Genomic DNA, 22519 nt, shown 5'->3' with positions numbered 1-22519 from the left:
TGAGTAGAAGTACAAAGCATCATAAAATAGAAATACTCTGATAAAATACAAATATTTCCAAAAACTACTGTACTTGAGTAAATGTACTTAGTAACTTCCCACCATTGAAGCTAGTTATGTGTAATTGAGTTTAATCAAATAATAACATTTCCCCAAAACAACACAACATTTACAGTTTTGCTTTGAATGTTCAGACTGTGTGTGTTTGAGGGAAAATGATAAAGGCATAATCATGGCATCATTTTGAAAGACAATAAAGTGCTTATCAATTGACCAAAATGCACATGGTTTATCTGTGAGGGCATCAGCAGCCGGGATCAGCACTCGAACTATCAGCTGATAGGAGGAGGAGCCGAACAGGAAGAGCATGAAATCTTTCTGTGATACCCATTGTGGGTGCAAGACTGTCCCTCTGTTCCATCCTGTATCACACACACACACACACACACACACACACACACACACACACACACACACACACACACACACACACACACACACACACACACACACACACACACACACACACACACACACACACACACACACACACACACACACACACACACACACACACACACACACACACACACACACACACACACACACACACACACACACACACACACACACACAAGACACAAAAGAGCATGCTGGGAGCTAAAGGTTTAAACAGTGTTTGTAGTGCTGCCAAAAGACTGACACAAACTGGTGTTTACTAATCTCTGTGCCTCTTTAACAGCTCTTTAAGGTGGAGGCTCTAGGCGCTGTGTGCCAACCATTAGCGCCTTGATTCTCACCTCCAACAGGAGAATGAGATGCTTCCCTGCAGCTGTTTCCCTCTCAACAACCGCAACATGCTAATGCCCTGGCATGAACCCGAGTTGTGCTGTGAAAAGTCCCTATCATTTTTACTGTCCTCTCTTTACAAGAAACTCTCAATGCTGTCACACATTTAAACACTAATAACACTACAGGTTGCTAAAAAAAAAAGCAGAGAAAACCTTACCTCTTGCCTTCAGCTCCGTGTTACCATGTAACAGCAGGAAGCTCTAAAGAGGAGCACCACAAACCTGAGGCACAGACAGAGAGTCAAAGAGAGAGAAAGCAAAAGGAGGAAGTGAGTAAACATTGGGTGCTTCTGAGGAAGCTAACTTTTTTCTTCACAAGGACCCGAGCATTGACAAAAAGCCAGAGAGGTTAAGACAAAGCTGAAGGGTGAAAAAGGGAATGTCAGCTGAACAGATTTTTCTTTTTTCTAGTTATCTTTGACACCTCGAGTAATACCAATATTTATGAAACTTCCACACAAGCATGGCTCTCATAGTGATGCTATGTAGGGATTTAGTATCCTTGCAATTAAGAGACATTTGTGGGAGAACGACATCACCCACAGACAGCAATTTCAAATTCCATCTCAGGAACACATATTGACCAAACATTCTTCAAATATTAGAACAAATATAAAAGATCCACTGTTTTTGATTTTGATTTATTCTCTTGCTCTGGCCGTTGACTGTATTGGTTATATAAACATAATGCTCACCAAAGTATTTGCCGAGCTCTTAAAACCTGGTGATTAGGTCCATTGGGGGAAAAAACACAAGCGCTCAGACCATCAGACAGGTTGAGGATCACGGACCCAACATTAGCTTTTTTGGGAAATAAACCAGAAGGGTTTCTAATAATCCCAACAGCATGGGATATTTGGAAAAGTGCAAGACTGCAGCAAGGAAATTAGGTGAAAAGGTTTTTAGGCTGGAATCATTTAAATCAGGGGCCACATACATCAAAATATACGAAGGGCTCATCCACTTACTAGAGGTGAGCTATATTGCCTCTTAAATTAAGTTATAAGTTAGCAAAATCAATCAAATTTAGGTAAATGATGCTTGATACTTACTAGAAAAAAACAGCCTACATCACAGCTCTCCGTAGGGTTTTATTTATTTATTCAGCTCATCCCCTAAAAAAGAAGCCTCAAATGGCAAAGGGGAAATAGGAAGGGTATATTTCAAGCTTGTTATGCAAATAAGTTATTGGGCTTGTTTATCAACCAAGACTTGTTTGAAAATGTTTTCAACTTTAATTGACTGAATTGACTACAATATTTGGCTTATTAACACATGTAATGTAATTTTAGATTACATTTAATAAGTATAATATAAGACAAGAACGAGTTTCATGTGTGGTCAATATTCCATTACACTTTTAGAATTTGCTGTGGGCAAAGTAAAAGTGGACCACGGGCTGTAGTTTTGGACACCCCTGATTTAAATACACATCATTTTCAAATTTGTTCTGCCAAAACAAACTTGTGCCGTCAAAAGTAAGAAAACCAAAGACCTGATACACGAGTCAAAACTCAAGCTGTAAAACATGGTTTTCCTTTCAAGTTCAAGCCTTTTTTTTCTGTCTTTCTCAATATCAAGCTTAAAAAAAACTATATTACCTCTGTGAAATACCAGGAAAGTCCAATTTAAAACAGATCTAAAGATACAGAGAGTGTTGGGCCAAATCGAAAGGCTACAGAGTGCCATGGCGGCTGAACCGAGCTTTGAACTACTGACTGACTTACTGTCATCGTAAAGCAAAGGAGACAGAGACAAAGTCGAGCTTATCGTAATGGAGCCGCTCTCATTCCTGGCTGAAGAAGAACAGCAGGAACCCACATGCTGACTGAAGTCTCCAGACAAATATGTGAGGATCTTTATTTCTCTGTCTGGATCCTTCTAAGCTTCTCTGCAATCTCTTATCACTAATAAATGATCCTTAGGTTGGGATTGATGAGCAATTTAATCACCTGATCTCTGACTTCTGCAGCGTGTCTGCCCACACTGAGCAATATCCAATTTCATACCCTTCAGTGAGTCATGGGTATTAATACCAGCAGTGACTTTAAACCACTATGAATGCCACTCAAGAGCCAAAAGTGTAGATTCATACATTAGAGAGATTTACCAGAGCAATTAGCACATATTGTACTTCCTGTATTAATGCTCACTAATGTGTTTCTCTTCCCATAATTGAAACTGTGAAGCACTTAAACTCGTTTTCTGGAGATGTTACTTGAAATGAGACTCATACTCATTATTTCAGCAGGACAGCTCTCACATCTTCACGATGTCTCAGAAGACAAAAAATGGATAAATAAACAGCGCAATACAGACCGTTCAGTACAAAGGCCTGGCAATAAATACGCCATTGAAGTCTATACAGAGCCGGGGATTCAATCTGTAGTAATTCCTCATTCATTTTCAGTTTGTGGATATTTAGCTGAATACCAACACATTGTTTGTTGATCTTATAGTTTGTCAACTTGTATTAATAAGCACACGCACTCACACAGACACAAAGTCACACATCAAACTTCACCTTGGCTCACCCTTCAAAGATCACTGATTGTTGCTCTCTTTTGTCTTTATTGCCATCATTTTCCAACATAGCGAAAAAGAACTTGGCTTCATCTCCAAAGCACTTCTCAAACACATACTTTTTGTTGTCCAATTTGAATTTACTGCAAACAGATTTGTGCTCTTTTTTTCTCTCTATCCCAGACACACTTTGGCAGGAAAAAACTCAACTGAATTATAACACCAGGCATTGATTTGACTACACTGATGAATTACAAATGAACTAATCCATGTTGGCTTCTAGTGTTTGATTCCACAATTCATATTCAAAAATAATTCCTCTCAGTTATCCCTCAGTTTTTTTGGGGGATGTTTCTTGGGCAGTGGGTTTAGAGCCCCCAGCCAATCACAGCACACAGGTAATGTCAGCAGATGGCAGCCCATGTACTGCGGCTTGGTTCCCCAGCAGAAGAGCTCCAAGGATCCAGCCTGGGACCATTTGCCGTGTGTCATAACCCCTGTTTCCCTCCTTTTAACTGTCTCTACAATAAAGGCAATGGTGGCCCAAAAGAAATCTCCTGGATCTATAAAGAGCTGCAGGTCTGTGAGTCTGTTTGGAGAAATCTGGCAATGTGACAGCTTTTTTACACTTGGTTCGGATGTAATTATTTGTGCTGTACACTGGAAACTATCAGAAAATAACATTAGATTTCTCTGACACACTGCTTTGTTCTCCCAAACTCTGTTTCCTCTCTCAATTACTTTTCCAGCTTGATCTGCCTGTGTCTCTCTTTCTTGTGCTTATTGAGCCAGGGATGGATTTTGTTTTCTTTGGGCATATAGTATTATCAGATAGGTTAACAATATGACTGGTGTTTTATATTGGTTACCAACTTTAAAGGGGCCCTATTATCTTTTGGGGCGTTTTTCCCTTTCCTGCCTGGAACACCTCCATTGAACTCCTCTGTTTACTTCCCGTGACATCATGTAACACTCACTCTAATATTGGCTAGCGTTCCAACACAATGTACGTGATTGGTTATGAAGTGGGACATCTCTAAAACAGAGCAGGCCAGCTAACCAATCAGAGCAGACTGGGCTCTGGTTTTAGACAGAGGGTGAAAAATTGGTGCTGCAGCACAGGCAGTATGAGAAAAATAAAAACCTTTTTGAACATTAAAGCAGGGGAAAATGTCACAGTAGAGGAAGCAAATACAATTATGAAACCTGAAAATGAGAATAATATGTTCTCTTTTTTAGAAAAAACAGTCAGCTCCTTATGTCCTTTCACACAGGAGTTGAAACACCACCAGGAACCAATAGAGATATTTTATTACTCACACTGCAAAGCAGTGACATATTTATGAGTAGAGAATGGCTGCATTACGTAGAAATCAGGAGAATTTGTTCCAGCTAGCGTTTCACAACTGCTTAAAACAAACAAATAAAAAGTTCCCCTGTTGTAAAAAGTTGTCTAAAAAAGGAAGAGTACAGGTACAGAAAAAACCCTGCAATACTTGAAGAGATAAGTTGTAGTTGGTTGCTATTTCACTTAACTCTTGCTGTTCAAGAAACATCCAACCTTAAAAGCAAATTATTTCATATACATACTGTACTTTTTAAAATTTTTATTGTGGTTTGGTAAGCCTCTCTCTCTCTCTCTCTCTCTCTCTCTCTCTCTCTCTCTCTCTCTCTCTCTCTCTCTCTCTCTCTCTCTCTCTCTCTCTCTCTCTCTCTCTCTCTCTCTCTCTCTCTCTCTCTCTCTCTCTCTCTCTCTCTCTCTCTCTCTCTCTCTCTCTCTCTCTCTCTCTCTCTCTCTCTCTCTCTCTCTCTCTCTCTCTCTCTCTCTCTCTCTCTCTCTCTCTCTCTCTCTCTCTCTCTCTCTCTCTCTCTCTCTCTCTCTCTCTCTCTCTCTCTCTCGATGTGTAACCATCCCAACTCAAAACATGTTGATGGTGTCAAAGAAAACCTCAAAGGCATAATTTAACAGAGTTATACTGCCAAAAGTGATTCTAAACCAGACACTTTTTTTCTTTTTAAGACCGAGACACAGATGTATCTGTCAAAACAGAGTGTATGTCATGGTATCAATGCCAATCACAGCATCTGGTCATTCGCATCATTTCCTGCAGCCAATGACATAAAAAAAACAGAGGAAAAATATGGAAAGTTAAGAACGATTTCTCTCGCTCAAGGAAAAGTCAACAAAAAGCAATGTCGTTTTACAGCCAAGCCCTCACCGATTTGTTGTGCCAAACTATTCAGTACCCCATGAGCTCTCAGAGGGAGAGGTTTCAAGTTAGTGTGTTTGTGTGAGGAGGGCCCAAACAATCTAAGCAGCAGACATCCTCCTCTGCTGACTGATATGTTCCCATTACCTTCACTTGTAATAGTATACAACTTCAGCCATCGAGGCAGAAGCAACAACACGACAATCAATATTGCAATGGCCCTGAATCCTCATCAACATCTTTGTTGTCCTCAATTAGCTCGCAGCAATCACTGCGCAGTATCTGCAGCAGGCCACGAGTGACGGATGTGTTTTAATGCCCAGCTGAGATGAGTTTTTTATAGATTCTCCATGGTCTCAGAATATGCCTGCATGTTCATTTGGCTCCCACGCCAACAAGGTGAAATTTAACACAAGCTCTTGTCACCCACTCTTTCCTCTGAGGAAAAACTGCCATTCATCAACGTAAGCACTTCCTGTGAGGAAACTGAAGTGCCACCCACCATTCAAAGCACTCTCGCCGCTCTTCTTAACACCAAAGCCCTGTGAGTGCTAGAATCGAAAGGGCATACGAGCACAAAAACACACACACGCACGCACGCACACAGATACGCCCTATGATGCTTTGCCAAGCAATATTTCATATTTTCAGTAAATGTCAAAGCAGACTGAATTATAATTGAAAAAAGAACATTGTTAAACTTACTCAGTTACAAACACACCTTCTTATTTCAAAGTTTTTAATTTCAATGAATACAAAACACATTTGTTGGATTTAAGTCCTTTGTTTTCGATTATATTAAAGAAGGGATCGTTAAGTGACTTTACTGGAAATAGACATCCATGACAGCATTTTCCTTTCTTAGTTTATATATCTATTTAAAATAAAGTCTATGATCTCAATGGATGAATCAAATATCTTGGAGGAGATGAAGATTTGCTGTCTGGATGCTGACTCTCAGATCTTAAGTTTGGGAACATCCCGCCAATAAATACGGGAACAATCAGTGCTTTCACCTTCATTTCAAAAGACAAATTTCAAGTGTGTGCAAGTTGATTTCCATACTGTTCTCTTTGTATACTGTATTTAGGCAAGTATCCATCATTTTGATTTAAATCAGTTTAAATCGTATTTCTTATTCAGAGACTAACCGAGTTGGTGGAGTCTATTCTAGTCGGGTCCAGTTGCGGTTGACTGTCAGGAGATACATTTATACAGTGTGGTTGCTCATGTCTGTCTCACTGTATGATGGGAAATGGGACAATCAGGAAAAAGGCACAGTGTACCATTATTTAAAGAGTATTACTAATGCAGTTTACTCAGGTTAAGCAAAAGTTCACTAACCTCCAGCTCTCTGCACAGTGTCCTTGTCCACATCTCTCATTTCACCCAAGTTTATATTTGTTCCCCCTTTTTCCATGAATTGCACGATACATGACGAAGGCAAACAACTTTCTTGATGAATGACTATTTCTGTTTGAGTACAGACAGACACACACACAGTCTGGCAGGAGGTTGTCTGGGGACACGATCCTAATCATAGGATAATCTTGCATTCACTTTGGGGCCATTGTAGTAACCCACTCATTCAAGAAGTGCATGCTGCGGGCATCTTGGTTGACATAAGTTGATATATTTTATGCTATTATCCAAAGCGACTTACAATAAGTGCAATAAACATAAGGAATCAAACTCCGAACACCAAGGAAAGTGTAGATATAATAACTTCAAGCTAGTCATTCCATTCCAAGAGCTTGTGAATTTGTTACAAGGCCTAAGCTAACGCTATAAAGTGCTTTTAATTGCCAAGATGCAATCGAACCAGATGCGTTTTCAGTTTAAGACAGAGTTTCTGCTGTCCTGATGTAAATGGGGAGCTCATTCCACCATTTAGGAGCCAGCATAGCAAACTGGCGTGTTTTTGAAGGGGTGACTGGGTCTCACTCGCAGAGACGGAGTAGCAAGCCGATTTGCTGACGCCGAGCGAAGTGCACACGCTGGATTGTATGGTTTAACCAAGGCCTGGATGTAGGAAGGGGCTGATCCCCTCACAGCTCGGGTAGGCCGGTACCGGTGCCTTGAAGCGGATTCTGGCAGCCACTGGAGAACTCAGGGAGGTTGAAGACCAGTCTGGCTGCAGCATTCTGAATTAGCTGTATTTAAGATGTTTTCATGGGTTTCAGTAATACCTAAGTATATCTAGTGTTATACTTTGGAAAATGGTATTTAGAAAAAGGTTGACATAATACAATATCATTTTGTGAATGGGCAAAAACATACATAACCCTAAATTGAATGTTTGACGATGTTGACAATAGCAAGTATTCTTCTCCTCATTGACCCTCTCCAACCTTTGATGTTTGAAGTCAAAGCTGCGAGCGAGATCATTCCAACATCGCTTACGTTTTTAAAAACGCAAAGAGCAGTTAGAGCTGCATCATGTGGTTGATCAAATTAAGATCATGTTTGTCGAGCCACACAAAACCTGGCAACCCGAAACGACTGCTTTTAACCCGAGCAGATTTTTTATTGGAACAATTTCTATAAAAGTGTTGTAAAGAAACAAAAAGCATAAAACAAAGTGAACATATACTCTATAAACTGAAACGTTGACTTTAATTAAATGTAGTATGTCTGCAGAGCTCACATAACTGTATTAGGTTGGTTAAACCAACAATATTAAGTTGAACCTATTCAAACTTAATATTATTGCTTTCAACTAACCTAATAGAGTAATGTGAGCTCTGCAGACATAATACATTTAATTAAAGTCAATGTTTCAGTTTCTTCAGTGTATACTTGACTCTTGATTCTGTCTTCTGAGGATATCGCAGCAGGGAGCCATGTTGTAAATTATCAATGAGCTTATTGGGTCCAGGTTAATAAATGAGTCCTTAAATAAACAACTGTCTTATGCCTGTTCTCTGCTTGACCTCCCTGCTACTCTTCCATGCTCCTCTTTTCTTCTTTCCCCATCTTTCCCACAGTCCGGCTGCTCCGTGACATGAGCCATTTTATCCCACCCACTCTGCAGCAAGCATATAAATAACGTCTCATTGTAAAACTGCAGAGGGTAAACCAAGACACAAGTTATATCTCCTGGTGTACAGCGCATGTGGTTGCATCTATTTTCATATTTAAACTGTGGCCCATTCATGGATAAAAAAAGAAATTAAAAAAAGACAAAATAAAAGCCCTTTTCAAAGCAAGTCACGAAATACACTTAACCTCATACCAGCAAGAAAGTAAACAAAGGACATAATTGAATAGTTTGAATAGGATTGTTTTGAAAAGATGGAGGAGGGGATGGAGTCAGGGGGCAGGGTAGAAACAACCAAACCTTGAAGCAGCTCTCAGGATGCAACATGTTATCGCAGATAGGCCAAACATCCTTTTTACAACACAAGCACAGACCTGGCTGCAGGCAAACACACACTGGCCAATTCATATCTTTAACAACTTGTCCACTTTTTCAGCAGACTGTCAGCAAAAGTTTAATTCAGAATAACCTGTTCAGTGAAATGAGACTTTACCTGCATCTCCATCTCATTTGTGGACATACAAAACATCCTGGTGGGTATGAGATGGCAAATCTAGATAACCATGGCGACAATTACTGACTGAGGATGGAACAAATGTGACATCGATTCACTTTGAAGACAAAATCAAAAAATGAAAGAAGTGGAAAATAGGGAGACTTGTTGTCAAAGAGGATCGCATGACAAGCAAATGCACCAGGACCTCAAAGGACAGACGACTACAAGAGGACCATTATGTTGTCGAACCTGCCCTGAGGCCTGCTGCTATTCTCCAACCAACATCCCATCACGCTGTCAACATGAGGAAGATCACTCATTAGCTAAGCAATGTTCTCATGTGTGTGCGCAGGTGTTGACACATGCGTTGTGTATTGACTCGCATTTGAATATGGTTCACAAGACTTTAAATGTAACACAATTGATGGGCGAATCAAATTGTGAGCTGAACATCTCTGCCCTGCAGGCTTTTCCTTTCAGCCAGTTTCAGCCAGTGTTATTCTCCATGCAACAGGCTGAGCAAACACCAGAGTGGAATATATGGTTGTAGCTTCAACATCACATTAGCAAAGATGAGCTCATTTCTGAGCTGTCAGAGATAAAAGGGCTGTGCTGACAACTATTTACATGATCAGTCAAAATGTGCACCAGTAGGAAACACTTAGATGTAAGATGCATACTTGTGTGTGTGTGTGTGTGTGTGTGTGTGTGTGTGTGTGTGTGTGTGTGTGTGTGTGTGTGTGTGTGTGTGTGTGTGTGTGTGTGTGTGTGTGTGTGTGTGTGTGTGTGTGTGTGTGTGTGTGTGTGTGTGTGTGTGTATGGGGCCATATCCATTACAGTTTGTAAGCTAATGAAGTTAGGAGATCTTGATTTACTCCACTCTTAAGAAGAAGCTACATGGCTAGCATGTGACTGAGAGATTCTTTAAAGAAAAAAAAACAATGACATACAGTATAACCATGGCTGTCCGAATGATGCTGAATGATTTCGGGAGTTGAGGATAAAACATGTTTGTATATTTTTGTTCTGCAATCACTGGCGCTTGACAAACATGTAACAACTCAAGCTTGGTTATGGACTCTGGGTACAGCTGAGAAAATACACACAACCACTTGAATAGGAAAATATCCATGCGGTGATATGCAAATGGCTAGTAGTGTGGATAAAATTAATGATAAAAAAAGGCACATTTAAAGAAACAGAACATCTGCCTGCAGCTACAGTTTATTGTAAAGGATGTCTAAAAAGATAGATGCTTAAACAATTCACTGAGGCCAGAAGGGTTAAAGGATATCAACTACTTTTAGCTACCTAAATAAAATAAAAAGATTGGTAGCAGCCCAAAACCTAACCAACTGGATTAAAGAGAAACTCCAAATGTGATTTTGATATTTTGTTAATCTCTTCAAAATCAATTTCCAGAATCCTTTATTTAAATACAAATCTCAACAATGGACAGGATAATAACAGCAGATTTTTCATTGATCCAGTTTGATGACACAGATGGCAGAGCGTCCCGCTGTTAACATGTACAAACAAAAGCACTTCGGTACAATAGAGGCAAAATTCTCCCTTTTTTGTTGTGTGCTCGTAGACGCACAGACGGACAGAACAACTGTAATTGTGTAAAGAGGCAGAAGAGTCCACTTGCCCCCAGGTAGCAGTTACCCTCCAAAGTGCTGACGCGGCAGGAGAGGATAATCTTTGTCTGCTAGCTGCTATGATGAGCCATTTCATAAAGAAGAAGAAAGACTCCGACAGACACTATACAGACACTTGATCAATGGCCTGAGGTGGGGTGTTTTGTAGATATGGTCAACACTGAACCCAACAACAGATTGTTTCATTTCTATTGAATGACGTGTAAGGGGTTTAATGTGGAAGTTTGAATAGTTTTTCCTTAAAGACATGAGTTGATTTCCTATAGAATAGTATACTCCACTGAATCCAATCTGCATCATGTCTGTGTGGTTTTGTGTGCCTCACAGTGTGAAAATATTCTCTAAAGTGACCAGAGACTGACAATTGAGACAGTGGGAGATGGGGAACACAGGCAATAACATGTTTTAACAGTAAACACGTGCGCATAAATGTTGGCAAATTCCCACGGACTGTAAAAAATAATCTCTGCAAAGCTAGCAGCACGTTCCCTAAGGGAGAAAATGAAGTTATTACTCATAAGCGTACACTAACCCACCAGGGGTTGCAAGACTAAAACATCATTATGCAATGATTGCTAAAACCCTCCGAGGGGGCACATCAGACATGGCACAAAAAAAAAAAAAAAAAACTGAGAGGAAGGTGAAATCCTGCTTTGATTAATTTTTTGGGACCAACAATAAAAGGAACCTATGAGAAAAAGAGAAAACACATCTGAATATCTGCAGGATATTGTTAGGAATAAAACTGTATATTTCTGATACTTTTAAATGTGTATTTGCCCTCACGCTTAACAAAAAGTTACTGTTTTGCCTTAAGCTGCATAGATTTACTGGACATCATTGTACTGCACTATGTTTTTATTATCTTACTTTTAAGTGTGTCGCCAAATACTGGTTATACGCTCTTTCCAGGAGGTGCTCTCATATCCTGGACCACTAACTTTCCAAACTCTAGAGGAAAGTCAAACGTCCGTCGTTAATCGTTGGTAATTTAATGCTGCTGTATGATTCATGAAGCTATTGCTCAGTTATTATTGTGTTCTGTGTTACAATTTAGGAAACATTCCCAAAGTGAACTACAGTACGAGCATTAAGCAGAAGTAAAGAATGGTGAGAATATGTCAGCTCAACACAGATGAGGCTATGACAAAAAGTGTTGATAAGATCAAATATTTTTAAAATAGAAAAATCACCAGCTGTCTCGGTCACTGCAGCGGCTCTGCTTGAAACAGATCTTAGCAATCTGTTATTTCAGTGTGACTGGCTGGAGCTGTAACTAAGCAGCCTGCTGGCTGAGTGATGGAGCGGCAGTCAGTTTGGCGCGGGATCAATCTGAGAAATATAATATACTGCAGGTAGCAACCCCCTGCCGACTCCAGCCTGGAAATTAATGATGTGAACCATTGCAAACCGGCCATGGAGTATAACTCCACTACATGTATCAAGTCAAGCATTTTCGCATACTACTGTTCCTGTGTCCAACTTTATGCAGAAGTACAATTGCTGTCGCAATGGTGGCCTTTTGCAACCTTGTCAGAGCGGCAGACTATTCAAAGGGGGAAGCCTGATAGAGAGAGTCTGCAATATCTTTCATTCTATTGTGATGATTTGTTAGAGACACCAAAGTGATTTTTACAAATTCACACTGAGTATTGCTTTTCACTATTGCATTAACCATTACTTTTCTCCTAAAGAAGTTATACAAAGTGTGATAAAGCAGTACACTATACATAGCCATAGTTGATAGAAAGTAGGCTACATAGCAAGAATTCCTAGAAGAATTGTACTCTCTCCAACATCTGGTGTCTCCTTTTTGGATTGCAACCACACATGCACAACATAGCTAGATTCACACTCCATGGGGTGTCACTCAGGGCTATAGGGAGGGATCTCTATTACATTGCTATTGCTGTACTCTCTGTATTTTGCTGAGTCCCTGGCACTGTGACCTTATTATTATTGTGCTCAGCTGGCTCGAAGCCCCCGCCCTAAACCCCTTCCAGCCAGAGCTTGACCAGCCAATGATCGGCTTTGTTCCCCCAGCTCACACTCTGCAACCATCTGGACAGACGCCCAAGAGTCGGTCAGGGTATGTGAGGTAAGAAAGGCTGCAGCATATACAGTATATGTGAAAAGGAAACTGTGCAGCCTTGTGATATCTTCACATGTGAGACTCAATCGGTTGTTTGATCAATTGCAAAACAGCCTTCAAATCTTACACCATGTGCACAGTTGTACTGTTGCAAAGACAAACTGTCAATCACAAACACATGGTTATCAGAGAAAAAGCTGGCGATCTGAAATGCAGACTTTTGGAAAGATCTTTTAAAACGTTTGAGTATCCAATTTGTTAAAGAAGATAATTTGCACACTGCAAAAAGATAAGGATGTTCTGAGGTACTGATATAAACAGATGTCTCTGTGGTGAAACAGCAACCAATTGCTGAGTTTCTCTGAGGCAATTTGTGTACCATAAAGCAACACATGCAGATATGCAAACAGGTTCCACTAACCGCTGAACTCTGATGTGTTCTCATGTCATTCTCTACTAAACTCAAGTAACATTCAATCAAAAGAAAATGTGACGTCTATATCAGGACCTCCAAATGTATTGTGGAAGTATTTTTATCTCATGTTTTACCCAAATAACTGCAAATAGTATGCAAAATAGGGCATTCTTGAATGCACAGATAGAGAGTTTCCAGCAGCCTCTGATTGAAAATATCTCATGATTTCAGATTATCAACAGTTTCTCCAGCATGCAGATTCCAAATAGCTACAAACCATTGGTTTTCTCTACTAAGTATTTGCAAGTGAAAAGTTCACCCAATCCTTCCTCTAAGTGGTTCTAGCTGTACTTTCTTTTCCTTTTCTTGTGATTGAAACCAGAGAAAGGAAAAGCTACTTATCTTTAGAAATGTTTAATAAGCCAGCAGTTTTCAGTCCCTTGTCAAGCTTTGACCTGTTACAGAAACTGTAAGATGGGAATAGTACATACTGAAGAATAGTGATGTATTAGGCTTAAAGGATTAATTCTGCAATATGCATTTGTCTTATCTGTTTGCCCTTCTCTTCTGGATGATGAATGTTACATTTCTGCATTAGTTTTACATGCATGGAGGACCAACCGTAAAAGAGTGTGTGTAATTTGTCTCCAAATATGAGTGCATCTATGTGTACTGGTGTCGACCACAGAGCACAAGTGGGTGACATTATATAATTTGAACCCCAGAGGGGTGTTAAATGTGGACATGGCCTGAAGCTCGAGTCTGTGACAGCAGCAATGCCAGCTTGCTGGACAGGAGCCACTCTGGATTAGATCCCTGCAGCCAGAAAACCAGTGAGCAGCGAGAGACAGCAGCTAGCCACAGTGTGCTGTAATGAGGCATCAGCACAGGCAGGACAGGGTTACTCCTGCTACACTTTAAGCTGCCACTATGCTTGGGAGATGGTCAAATGGCTTTTTATACCCCTTCACCTCACACATTTCCCATCTCTGAATAGTGTGGGGGGGATGGTATCTGACTGTCCTCTTCACATGAATGTTTTGACTAAACCATAAATATAATTAAAAGAAAGATCTGTATAAAGAGAATTTCCTTTAAAAAAAATAACTTTAAATAATGGGTTCAACTGAGGTTTGGTCGTAGCTTATACCTATTTTGGAAATAAGTAACTTATCAGGAAAATATTTTTGGGGAAACTTAGTTGCCAAGCACTGAACGACCATTAAGTTGACTACTCAAATAACGTTCTCAGTTTTACAATGTAATGGAAGTTAAAACAGACATCAAGTCCAATTCACCACAAGGAGTATTTTTTTTTCCCAATCCAAGCAAATTATTTTCTTCCTCCAATTAATACTTTTAAGGTGACCTCATCATATGTTTGTTTTTTTCAACCAATAGTCCTAAAGATATTTAGTTATACTACACAACAAAAAAACAGATGGCATTTTGGTTACAAAGCACCTTAAATTTAATCAAACTACAAAAATAAATTCATAATGGATTCATAATACTCATGGATTCATTGTTAGTGCTCTACTCTACACTTACCAACACTCTAATCTAACACTCTAAGACAACAACAAAGACTCCAGATAACTCTTAAGCTATGAATGTCCACATCTTGACTGCACATTTTGACAAACTGTGATGATCCTCTTAAGAGGATTCATCAACACACACATCTGTCACCGAAACAGAATCATCAAATCGAATGATGAATAACATTTATTTAGTTTAGATGTCATTGGTGTTTGTTTCCAATTTTGAAACTGGATGAACAAAAAGTAAACTGTTCTGCCAGACTCATCATAGTAAAATTATTTCAAAATGATTTTCTAAGAAATTGAGAGTAAAATAAAACACACTCCTAAGTCTCCCCACACAGAGTTCCAGACTCAAATATTGACATGTTTGCTAACAATTTATTGTCCTTCAATTTTTCAATCAAAACCTGGACTGTAATTTTGTTATATAAAAAACAGACCAGTTTTTCAACGTGAAAACACCACTCAACAAGCACAAAGCAAAAGGCTTTAAAAGAAGGAAGGCAAATAACCCAACAAGAGGCTTAACCTACATACAGCATGAATTGGAAACAAAGCACTTCAGATCCAGACGAATAAGACCGCGGGTCCATGTGTTAACTCGGGGCATTTGGAGTAATTGTCTTAATGTCCCTAACCCTAACCCTAACCAAACACATTTTTTGGGAGCTCTAATCTGCTAACACATAAACTTGGGCAACATAAAACCCAAACTGCTGTCTCATTTCCACAATCACGCAGCATGACTGGATGTTTCTGTTTGTCAGACATATGTAAAACCACTGGTCAGACAATCTATTCATATGCTGATATAACGCCCAACAGTAGATTGACCAGATGGGTGAGTCAGTACACCCTCCCAGGGCTGCAGAATAAACTGTTTTATATTGTCAACAAACACGAAAAGTAATCATCATTATTTTCTTATTGGTGCATTTTGTGTTCAGTTCGATGTTTAATTCGTACAATAAAATAATGCTTATTATTTTGTATTTGCAGAAATACAGAACAAGGTAGACTTAAATGTGGTTTTTTTTCTCATATTCTGCTGTTCTGCTAATTCCGCTACATCAAAACAGGCAATTCAATTATAATTATCGGTGGGACAAGATGGTTTTTCACTTAATATTTGTAAAAACTTTACACAGAAACACAAAACTATTGTCCAACTGTTTAAATGATTTCCCCCCGAGCTGTTGGAGCAGAGCAAAAGCATCAGCACCAAAACTATTGTTCGGAGTCAGGAGCTTCACAGGGGCCCCAGCTACCAGTCGTTGATAACCTGGTATGAGGGGGCCCCTGAAGAGAAGAGCGAGACAAATTAGAACCTGGAACGTACACAGAGAGACACTTTTCAGTTCAGTTCATCTCACAGCATGTGTCCCCGCAGGAGAGCAGATCACACTGAATAACAGCACTTTTGTTCCTTTTCCATAAAACATCACAAATTGTGAATCATACGAGCAAATTGTAGCGGATTTGTATGAATCAGACTTCTATTAAAACATGTTCCAGGTCTAATCATTCAATAAACTGCTCTGAAAAGTTTGCCTGATATTTTATTTGAGTGGAATAAAAGTGGCGTGATTACAGTGCCCGCTGTCTATAATGCACAATGTACAGATACAGATGTAGTACAAGATGTACAAAAGTAACCCTCATTTGAATTGCTTTGACCCTTATGAATGTAAAAATGCAAGTCAAACAACCAATCCTTGGTATTAAGTTTCAAACAGCATGGAGACGTGACCCGTGGCATGGACATTGTAGAATATGTTAATAGAGCTCCTGCGGTCACGTGACTTTTGGTTGGGAGCCACCATTTTGGCAGTCAACATGACCACCGGTGCCAGTGTTTTCTTACCGAGCGAGTATACTTCTCATTTTAATTCAAGTGAAATTCGGCTTTATAGTACAAAATTAGAGAGATTAAATATAAGCGACCCATATAATTCACCCGGTGTGCTTTTCAAGAGCATAACCTCCTGCTCTGAAGACGATGTACCCGACTTGCGCTACGCAGACATCCACAGCTATCTTGTAAGCTTTCCATCAGTGTACTCAGGAGACTCCCTCAGAGCGTACAAAAGCTTGGAGGCTTACAAATGGTGTCAGTCCGGCTTCGTAAACAACATTCAACTGTGGAGTCTTACATCCAAAAACTTCGGCATCATCACTGCAAGGGTAAGTATTAAATTATTCCAGTTTGATAGGCAGTGTCAAAATCCGGACTCAACGGATTATCACTCTTTCTCCCTACAAAATAAGAAGGAATATTTCAACACGGGTTTGTTTACCACTAGCTTGCTACAAGCTAACTTGCTAACTGGCTAGGCTGCGCCAGAGCCACACTTGTTGAGTTAAAAAGGGACATCACAGTGTCCGTTAGCTATAATAACTGGGTGCTACTTCTTAAATTAAACTAATTAAATTTAATTAAACTGACCAGAAACTTTTTGTAGCATTGTACTGTATTCCTTCACCCACCTGATATGAAGTGATCACTGCATAAGCGAAAGCCAACGGCCGGGGGGTCCCATCTTTCAGTCTTTTTCTGAAGGCTCCTGGCTCTTTTAATCGCTCCAATCCACTTCTCCCTCCTCTCCGCGTCTTTAGGAATGCGATAATACGATACACCTTTCTTTTTCCCACGCCTATTTGTGCAACCTGGTGCACAGCAGTTATCCACCATCCTTGACAGTCTGCCAGTGCCTGTCAATTTACTGCCGCGATGACTGCCAAAATGGCTGCCCCTGTCGTATCTCGTCACGTGACCAGCATATATGACATCATCTGCAGGAGCTCTATAGGCATTGCATTCCTTTAAAACAGTTAACCTCCATCAACCCCTGGTCCGACCTGGTCCTACAGAGATGTTCATTTTCTGTTAAATCACCAGATAAACTTGACCAAGCAGCACCTCTGCCACCGTCTGCCATTTGTCAAACACACACTCAGGAACATAAAACACCAACCCCTGCTCTCGGCCTGCTGTTCATCTATCTGTCATTTTTCAGTCTTGTCTAACAATGTCAGCAACAGGATTCATTTCATCTCACAATATATAATATATTATATCTATTTTTTCTTTTTGGTAGGCTTTATAAAAATAAATGAATGCACTGCTGAATTATCATTGGTATTTTTATATGTAGTTTAAATCTGATCAAATAATCAATCAGTATGAGACGATGTGTGTTTGTTGACCACTTGTGTCTAAAATCTAAAGTCACTACTTACTTAAGGATTACGCGACAGGGTAAAAGGTTTCAACAGTCCTCCTCCCTGTCAGACCTCCCTGCATGCCCCAGTTGGTTGACCCCCTTCCTCTAATACCAGCCTTGTTGTCTTCCCAAACAGCGTGCTAAATGCCATCTGACATGTGAATAAACATCGTAGGGGCCCTCCAAGTCTAACAGGGGACAGGAAGCTGGGGAAACCCCAGACAGGACTCCAGCGACAGTCAAGGAGTTGTGATGAGGCCCAAGATGAGGGTGTTGTTTACATATTTCTGTGGTAGGGCACATGGGGAGGCCCAGCCGTAAACCCCCGGCTTTCAGAATGCTGAGAGTGGATTTTGAGAAGCAACGTTTTGATCGTGAAACACGGGAGGAAATGAAACTTTAAAGTTAAATCTCAGAAAATGAATAAAAGGTATTGCTGGGCCAGGATTGAAGGCAGGCAGACGGTCATGCTCATTCAGGGATGGGGCCGGGGATTTCCACACAGCATGTATGTTTATTACATTTAACTCTTGAAATTGTGAATATCAAGACCAAGTCTGCGTTCACTTGGGAAACGTTTCTGAAAACAGACCGCAGCGAAAACCTGGAGCCTGAATTCTCCCTTCCGAAGCACAAGATGGTCCAGCGGGATTAAATCATCAGCATTATGTCACCTTCTTGCTATCACAGCTGCTCAAAATGTAGCAGCTTGGAACACTTGTTTGGCTAAATGTTCTCTAACTAAGGACTCACAGATTCAAATGCAGCTTTACACGCTTACCTTACTGATTTCTCTCTGTGTGTTTCCATTGCTTATCGAGAGGTCATCTGAATGTCTGTTTCACACCACCAATACTTTATCTCGTAGGCTTCTTCTGTCCTTTCTGCTCAGTTGAATATCATTTCCACATAACTGTCAGATTACCTGATGAACTGTAAAGTGAGAGGATCCGGCTGCAGACCCCTGGCTGCTGTGGACTGAGCCCCCCTGATGCGAGAGGAGACGACCGCGCGCTGCGTGAGCTCGAATCCATACGGCACATTCGAGCGAATCAATGCTTTCATCAGAAGGAATAAAGCGTGTTCTGCTAATTGAGTTAACCAGAGACAATCACTTGACATTTAAATGTGATTGGCTGAGTTAGCCTCACTTTAACTCAGTTAACAGAGAACATTTTTTATTCTCCTAATTCATTATTGTTTGAATGCCTTAACTCTATTAACCCTTATCTCAAGGGCTCATGTTTTTGTCCATTTCCTGTTGCAGTCATGCAGACTCAATCTACGCGACCTCTGTTCTCGCTCTGAGAGGCAAATCATGCTGTAGGAATCAAGGAGAGGTGCATGCATACTGCGTGTGAGTTTGAGTGTGTGTTTGTTTGCAGGAGGAGGCATGATGGTGAGGAAAATATGGGTTATGTATTGTTTCAACATTCTCAAACCGGTCTAACGGCAAAAGGGATATGTAGTAATAGCTATGAAATGGGAAAGAAAAGGAAAGGTTGTTGTAAATGTTATTTTAGTTTGGTTGGGCTGTAGCTTGGTGTTTGATAAAAGTTTAAATTGCTCTTCTCCTCCATCAACACTCCACTGAACATCAACGCAGGCAGCCTGCCTTTCGATCTCCCAAGCTTGTCGTGTGTCAGAGGTCAGATAGCTGCATTTTCTCACACAGAGTATCCAGCCCAGTCACCAGAGCTGTGGGCCCATCCCCCGCCCCCCCATTTCTGCACTGTTGCTCCCCTTACCATGTCTCCCCTCCCTTCATGACAAGCTCAGTGCTTTTAGTAAAGGTCAACTCCACCTCTACCCCACATGTCAAGACAGGGCTGAGTTCAAACCCCAAGCATGTCGTAGCTGAAATCCAGAGCACGACACTACTTTTTACTTACTTATTTTACTTAGGGACATTTCGCTTTAACTTTTTCAAGCTGAAAAATATAAAGCCATACACTTTATATCATTTAATGACTGAAAGAGCTGAATTGAGACCACTTATGTAGCTGGTTCATAATTCATTTTCTTCATGCAAGACAAACAAGGCCTAAAGAACCTGCCTACAGCCTGTTCATTGACGATTACATCTACAGATCAACACACTAGCTGTTACTTCCTTTCCATTTTGAACACCATATTAGTGCTAGCTAGTGATCACCACATGATTATATTTTGTAATTTCTTAAGAACTACAGAGAAACCCGTGTCCGTTTCTCAGCGCTCACAGAGCCTGCTATTATTTATCTTTTTCTTGATCTTTACTTGATGCTAAAACTCTAATCAAGTCTCTGGAATAACAGCCTTGAGGTAACCAAGGACTGACCAGGGACCGAGCACTCCTGACCAATGAACAATCCTTTGATATAGATCTGTGTATTAATAGAAATCGATGATTCAATGTGAAGTGAAAACATCAATCATCATCTTTAGGATCAATTTGGCCCATGGCCCGTCTCAGGCACTATTCCTTCTTAGAATTTAAACAGTGCTTGAACATAATAAATGTGGCACATTATAGTGATCAGTAAAAGGTTTATTATTTATTGTTTCTTTTTCATTTAAAGATGTGTGAAAAAGCCAGGTAATATAATGGCAAATAGTATTTTTGTTGCTTTTGGTAAGTTGATATAAAACCAATTGTGTTTATTGGGCGTCTGATATCTTCTCATATTAATTACAGGCCTCTGATTTAGTTTTGCATCACGGCAGATTTTATAACAACTGAACAAATCTGCTAACAAAGCATTGATATTATATTGTATCCTGTTGAAACTTGTTCTTCACACCCTTATAAGGATTGAGTTTCAAGCTGTGACGCAAGAGTAGCAAACTCATTAAAAGTTTATCATGTCATATTTAAAAACCGGAGAACATGTAACTGAATATCCCCTCTGAAATCTTGACGTTCATAACATCTTTCTTCACACGCCCAAGATTCAAAAAGCCTGTGTTGAAATCCTGACCAGAGCGACCAACACCAGATAAGTGGTGACCGCAGCCCGATGTCACAGGCAGGTCTGAGCTGGGTTTTTTTGGGTTTGGCTCGTAGAAAAGAGAAATGCTCACAGCCCCCCCCTGTTTGTGCAAAAATTGTCTGAGAGGCACAATTAGTCAACAATAGTCTCATCTAAATAAGTCTAAAACTGGGACCAAACATAATCATTTACATCAATAGCAATAGCGTGTCAGTATGTTACCGAATACCTTTTGCTCCTTTCGGCTCTATTTTTCATTTATCTACCATCATGGCGAGCCAGACCGCTTTTTCACGTGACTTGTGAGGAGAATCACAATTATTTCTACAACAACTCACCTCTGGCTGGCAGAGAACTCTCAGCTCCATAGTTTCTCTTTGTTTACTGGACTTATAACTTCTCCCTGCACGTTCTACAATTATATTTAATTTAATATTTCACTCCTCGCACTCAACTATTATTTTTTGCTCTCTAACGCTGGTTTATTCCTATCTCTATCTTGAGATGTTTATATATTTTTAGAATAGTTTATTTCTACTCCATTAATTTTTCTAATTATGTGCAAATCCTTGTTTTATGCTGCTGCAATGCAAAAATGTCCCAGTTTGGGATTAATAAAGTACCTCTTATCTTATCTTATTCCCCACAATTATTACTAATTAATTAACACTATTTGCTTTAAAATCCTCCATTCTCCTTTTGATGCTTTAACACCCCCGCTGACTTGGTGATAGTGAGCGTCATCCTTGAGAGTAAAGACAGTGCTTCAGCCAGTCCTGCAGTTTTAGGGGCCCTTTCTTTGATGAAAGTGCAAGGCCCCATGCTAATCCAGGGGCATTTGGGGGCAGGTGTAAATCATCAGCTTAAGAGTCCAATCAGTTTATTATGAACTTACCTAAACATAGCTATTGCATGTGTGTCCTTTCAATAGCCTCACTCCAAAATATATATAATTTCTTACGAGACGTTTTTTGCATAGTGGCCTCACAGAAAGTCCAATCATCCAAACATAACACCAATGGCATACTGTTGTGTTGCCTCTGTGTGAGTTGATTATTACCGGATGACGACCAAAAAAAACAAGACGGAGCTCTCGTCTCTCCAACATTAAAAGAAAAACAAAGGCATCCACCTTCTGGTGCTCTATATGGTAGCGGCTGGGTGATTACGGTAGTGGCACAGGGATAATCTGGATAAGCCGAGCATGGATACTGAAGTCCCACCGAGTGCCACAGCCACCCCCACCTCTCACACTCGTTCACCTTGCTCCCCCTGCATGATAGGATTTCCTTATTCACTGAGTAATCATGTGAAATCCATGCATACAGCAGTAGGAGGGAGGCATAGTGAATATGCTCCTCAACAGCCAATAATCACACACTTAATTAAAAATCTGTGAATGCAGGAGAGGAAAACATAGCACGGAATATAATAATCTGTATCCAGGAGATGAGTTTTGCAGGCTATTACTGCGGTTCATTCCTCTCA

The 22519-nt window shown here is 40.2% G+C and overlaps 1 protein-coding gene across 3 annotated transcripts in view; it reads right to left on the bottom strand.

The window, feature by feature from the left end:
* stat5a (signal transducer and activator of transcription 5a) overlaps positions 1 to 22519 on the bottom strand; it is a 49109-nt gene that overhangs the window by 18478 nt on the left and 8112 nt on the right. The window contains exon 2 of one of the 3 annotated variants that reach the window (XM_063903414.1): positions 1010 to 1073. The exons of the other annotated variants lie outside the window; for them this stretch is intronic. The gene's annotated coding sequence lies outside the window, so the exon portion shown is untranslated. The remainder of the gene's footprint in view (positions 1 to 1009; positions 1074 to 22519) is intronic. 3 annotated transcript variants of the gene reach the window in all.

Source organism: Eleginops maclovinus, chromosome 16 (assembly GCF_036324505.1).
Source record: "Eleginops maclovinus isolate JMC-PN-2008 ecotype Puerto Natales chromosome 16, JC_Emac_rtc_rv5, whole genome shotgun sequence".
Classification (NCBI taxonomy): Eukaryota; Metazoa; Chordata; class Actinopteri; order Perciformes; family Eleginopidae; genus Eleginops; species Eleginops maclovinus.
The sequence above is the reverse complement of the archived record's forward strand: the minus strand, read 5'-3'. Positions and strand labels throughout refer to the sequence as shown.